The 5,660-nt window shown below is 35.1% G+C and overlaps 1 long non-coding RNA gene across 6 annotated transcripts; it reads left to right on the top strand.

Annotated features, from left to right (window-relative positions):
• The first annotated feature begins 458 nt into the window (after nucleotides 1–458).
• LOC149192856 (uncharacterized) lies at nucleotides 459–4,152 on the top strand. Of its 6 annotated transcripts, XR_016254390.1 has the most exons (3): nucleotides 459–831; nucleotides 983–1,071; nucleotides 2,192–2,663. It is a non-coding gene; the product is annotated as an uncharacterized LOC149192856 (long non-coding RNA). The 6 variants fall into 6 exon arrangements; XR_016254392.1 differs by lacking the exon at nucleotides 2,192–2,663 and adding an exon at nucleotides 3,882–4,152 and having other exon boundaries at nucleotides 459–1,071; XR_016254393.1 differs by having other exon boundaries at nucleotides 459–755; nucleotides 983–2,663.
• The last annotated feature ends 1,508 nt before the right edge of the window (nucleotides 4,153–5,660 follow it).

Raw genomic sequence — 5,660 nt, 5'->3', positions numbered from 1 at the left:
TTAAAGGAGGTCAAAAAAGCCTTTTTCGATTTTTGCTTGTTAATGAAATTTGAGTTTATTAAAATTTAAATTAGCAAGGGATGTAATAAAATATAATATAAGTTGATATGAACCTAAATTTTTCTTCATAGTTATTTAATTTATTATGATTTTAGATTTTTTTAAAAACTGATTTAAAGATTTACACATTATTAGTCCCTGCCTGGACTATAGCGATCGGTAGATCGTTGACCTTCATTAATTCATCGTTGACTTTTTTTTTTTTAAGCTTTCTCACAGTTTAACCAAAGTTTTAGAGTTGCAATCGTTATCTTTCTAAATTTTAACCAAAATTTTTAACTGGAAAGAAATCGACCTCTTATTGCCGGCTTCGCATATCCCAATGTAGAAATAGTATGACAAGTTATATTTATCCAAGGTCGAGGAATGTTGCAACTTATTTATATCCAAAGTTTTGTTTTGTTTATCCAAAGTAGTTTTGTTTAGCCCGGGCGCTGATGCCATCGATGCTACATGTTACTTCTTGACATTCCTCTGCCTCCACGTGTATTTTTGACAGTCCTCTGCCTCCGCGTGTGAGCTTTTTGTTTTTGTTTTGAGATGGGCATGCTAAGATACCTGCTGGTAATGGAGACAGGTTGTAATGGTAATGGTAATGGAGGCAGGAGCAAGGAAGGCTATTGCGTCCAGAAGGCAGGAGCAAGGAAGGCTATTGCGTCCAGAAGTCATGGAAGGCTATTGCGTTCAAAAGTCAGGTGCGTTTAAAAAAACACAAATACAACCCTGGTGTGATGCTGAATTCCGTCCTGGTGTGATGCTGAATTCCGTCCGGTAGTAACTGGTTTCTCTGCCTTTTCTTTCTGGCCTTTGCTTTTTTGCTGAATGCCATCCTGCTTTGCTATTACGATTCATCGACTCAACATATATTCATGACTCTCACAGTTTGCACAGTTTGTCTTTACGTGTATACATTACATTACAGTTTGAGAGCAGTGAACTTTGAAAACTTTTGAAGTCCAACTTAAGTCCAGCTTTATTTGACAGCGTTTGAAGTCCAGCTTTATTTGACAGGTATGGTCGTGAGCCCTGCGAAATTACAAATGATCAAAAAATTTATTTAGCAGGATTGAATTGTACCAATTCTACTTTTTCCTGCAGCTACATTCTCTGTGCAATACATTTTCATTATGTTAATTCAAGGCCTTTATTTAAAGAAATATATAGAAATTGCAATAAGCTGCTCTTTGGTAATGCTAGAAGTGATCTGGATAGGACTGATTTTCCTCCAAAAAGAATACTCTGCCACTTATTGATTGGGATGCCCAAATTTTCTCTTGAAATCTTCTTTGAATATTTCTAACAAAATCCGGTCTCTGTCGAATTTCAATTTTTCCTTTGATGGTTTAAAGTTATTTTAAAATCCAGAATTTCTTTACCATTTGCGTGTCTCTGCCAAAGTTATTTGGCATTCCAAAATGCTTTATCTTTATCCTTTGAATCCTAGGATTTGAATGCCTTTGTAGATAAATCCTTAGTCGACTTGTAGCTACAGTAAACGTTGACAAATAAAATCTCATAAGGCTGGAAAAAATCTTGCTAGGCTCAAAAACAGAGAAAAACACCATGAATTATAAATAAATGGCAATTTCCTTTTTGACTTAGGTAGCTTCCCTCACGGACTTAATCACATTGGGTGGCTATGTTGAAGAAGCTAGTTCCAGCTAACGTAGTAGTCTGGGTTTCACCACGAACTGTTGAAGCACCTGTAGAAGAATCCTAATAAAAAGCAAAGGTAGCAACAAAGCTAGTTCCATAGTGCGTGGCTTCAAATGGGCAAGGTAGTAGTTTGATTTTGAGCCATCCTCCTTTTCCTTTGAGCATTATATAGTAAACTTTGACAAATAAAATCTCATAAGGTTGGAAAAAATCTTGCAAGTCTCAAAAACAGAGAAAAACACCATGAATTAGCTATATATGGCAATTTCCTTTTTCACTTAGGTAGCTTCCCTCACGGACTTAATCACATTGGGTGGCTATGTGTAGGAGATTTATGGTGATATATATGATCGATGCCTCAACTTATGCTGTTTGGCTTATGTGAATGCATTGATGAAATTATTCTAAAGTGCTCGCTATTAGGCATTTGCAGTAGATTTATGTGAATGTATTGATGAAATTATTCTGTGTCTAGGGATTCAATTCTATATAAAGAATTATTGCCTCTACCTTCTACGGCTTACTCCAGTGCTTCCTCTGGGGCCAATGCCTCTGTTGCTTACTCTGGTGCCTCCTCTAGGGCCAATTCTCAACTGTAGCTCCGGCTGCCTATGCCTATCCAACTCTATCTGCGTTCATGTATTCCACCGACCATAACTGACTGCTGGCAACGATCATGATAGTAGACGGCATAGTGAAATGCTTTTAATATTGAATTTATAGGTTAAGGAGAATGAGATATGATGAACGTTGAGCAGAAAAGTGCATGAGAGATGATGAAATTAATGCTTCAATTAGATGGATTGTGTTCTTAATTTAGAGAATATATATGTGATAGAATTATGTTCTTAATTTAGAGAATATATATGTGAGAGAATTAATATTTGGTGGTATAATGTACAAAAATAATCACCAAAAGTTTGCGAATATCTTCCCAGAAAATTCGATTGCTTTGTTTCAACTATGTACAAAGATATCAGACCTTGTAGACTGAGCTTTCTCCAGCGCTAAGCATCCATTTAAGTTGAGGAATTTAAAGTTTATGAGACTTGAAAGTGTCCAATTCCTGGCAATTTCATTCTTGCTAATGTTTATGGCAAGGCAATATTTTGTGAAATGTCAATAGTTTGGAACCAAGGGTAAACACATTCAACAATCCCTATCTCTAATATGGATGCTTTCTTCAATGTAAGATCTCTTAAAACAGCCACCGATTCTTTGTATATGAAAATTCCAAACGACTCTGTTATTGCTATGTATATGTAATTAATGAATTAAGATCTCATTTTTATACAGCTTTATCTTTTAAGCTCAGATATAACACCATCTAAATCATATTCAACGGGTAGATTATATTCATTCTTAGCCATGGCTGTAATGGTCTGAAATTTATTATTATGCTGTTGTTTATACTTGGCCATTAATTTTTATAATCCTGTTTTATATATTATTTTGGCGCATTGTTTTCCCAAGGATTGTTTGCTTCAGCACTGTATTTTCGCTGAAAATTGTTCAATGAATAATCGCGTGCCTGATATTAGCTATATCTGAGTGAGTGGAGGGGTTGTGTCGCCCTACTAAAGAGTTTACAATGTTGTTGAGGCCTGAAGGTTCAATGGTAAATTTACATGGATCTCATTATAGATGCTTCATTTAATTTTGTTTATTTCTACAGTTGACTGCCATATTAATGAGTTGATTGTCAATTCCCATTTTCTTGAGTTTACAATGTTGTTGAGGCCCGAAGGTTCAATGGTAAATTTACATGGATCTCATTATAGATGCTTCATTTAATTTTGTTTATTTCTACAGTTGACTGCCATATTAATGAGTTGATTGTCAATTCCCATTTTCTTGATTTTCAGTGGGTTGGTATTTGTTTAGGAATTTATTTTCAAACATAGCCTTTGCATTTTATTGCTCATCTAAATATCATATATTCGATTTGTTTCTTTTTGTTGCCATTATAAAAAGCAAATATGAATTTCAGGTTCTATTTTATAAAGAAACTTTTAGTTTCAATTGAACCTACATAGAACAGTGACTCCGTATCAGTGAATGGTTGAAGATAGTTTTAGACTAGAAATAGCAAGCTTGCATTTGGGTCTTCAAAAAAATTTGTTTTTTCCCAAGGTCATGGGCATAAGAACGAACTTTATACCCAGGGACTGTTCATGCTTCTACCACCCCGGCAGGGACTACTGATAGGCTGGTCTGTAGGAGCAACACTGGGATATGCTCAAGCAACCGCCAGAGAAGCGTTTAATATCATGCATTGGTGATGGAAGCTTTCAGGTGCAGATGCAAGGATTTTTATATAAAATTCTGTAATATTTTATTTAATGAATAACAATGAATCTGTATTTCAAATATTAAATTCCTTGGGTTATTTGTTTTGTCCAAAAATCAGTAAGTTTTTATCCCTAAATGTATTCTTCGACCATTTACTTTATTTTAATTCATGCCGTCTCTACATTTAATAAAAATAAATACATGTCGATGCCATTAGAGACATGCTTGACTTTTTCATGGTTTTTAATTAAATATGAGGTGGTTCTAAATGATTTAAGGACCATTTAGAATGATTAAGGAGTAATGGAGCGACCATTTACTTTAAAATGAAATACATATGGATGCCATTAGAGACATGCTTGACTTTTTTTCATGAACTTTAATTAAATATGAGGTGGTTCTATATAATTTGAGGTACATGATTTATGCCCGCAACCAGACCGTCAACGTTAACGACGTGCTCTTTAAAGTTTGGGATATGAACGGTGGCTTGAGTCTCTTTCAGTCCACCTGAAAGAAGCTTCTTTGATCCGGACAGCACATACAACTCATATAATTTGCTTGATGATATGGTAAAAAGCTCTAATACATAATTTCAATATATTATTTTTTGGGATAAAATTGTAAATTTCACTGGTTTAAAAAAAAGCATTCTTTTTAATGCATAAATAATTTTAGCGGGGCCATTTGAATTCTGCGAATTATGGTTGAAACTTAAAATTTCTTCAAATTCTAATTGGAACAAATCAACTAAAATAATTCGCAGTTTTGTTGTTATTGTCAGCTTTTCATCGTTTTTTCTCAGCCCTAGAAAATGCAGGATGCCTAAGTACTCTGTACCAGGTATTTGTTTTGTTATTTAACAGCACCCCTTCTTTTTGTGCAGGTTAAGACGGAAGAAGAGGCTATAGAGGCTATTAAAACTGCCCTAGGACCCAAAAAGGATTGCTTATGCTTCATTGAAGTTATTGTACACAAGGATGATACAAGCAAAGAGTTGCTTGAGTGGGGTTCCAGAGTCTCGGCAGCAAACAGCAGGCCGCCAAATCCTCAGTAGGGAGGCTTTGAAAAGACTAGCAATTGGAAACACTTTTTTGCGGCTCATGTCTGAGATGCCATTCTTTCTCTGGTCTGGCTTATAGGATCATGTTCGAATTATTTATATCTGAATTTACTTTCTTATATCCGAGGTGAAGTTGTGGTCACAAATATAGGGCTACTTTTTGGTCACTGGTTAGCATGCTTAGTGTTTAGTGTCAAACTTAGTCGGAGCTATTTTTGCAATATAATTAAAATAACAAATGCTAATTTTTCGGTTATATAGGGAGGGTCATTCATGTCTGAGATGTCATTCTTTCTCTGGTCTGGCTTATAGGATCATGTTCGAATTATTTAAATCTGAATTTACTTTTTTATATCCGAGGTCAAGTTGTGCTCACAAACATAGGACTACTTTTTGGTGACTGGTTAGCATGCTTAGTGTTTAGTGTCAAACTTAGTTGGAGCTATTTTTGCAATATAATTAAAATAACAAATGCTAATTTTTCGGTTATATGGGCAGGGACTACCGGCTGAATGCAGCACTTGTTTGAGTTGTAGAATCATGTTTTCCCGAAAAAGTTTTAGAGGTTTACACATTAGCACTTGTTTGA

This window comes from Pinus tabuliformis, chromosome 2_2 (assembly GCF_031772625.1).
Source record: "Pinus tabuliformis cultivar Carrire ecotype Pingquan chromosome 2_2, CPIR1, whole genome shotgun sequence".
Classification (NCBI taxonomy): domain Eukaryota; kingdom Viridiplantae; phylum Streptophyta; class Pinopsida; order Pinales; family Pinaceae; genus Pinus; species Pinus tabuliformis.
The sequence above is the reverse complement of the archived record's forward strand: the minus strand, read 5'-3'. Positions and strand labels throughout refer to the sequence as shown.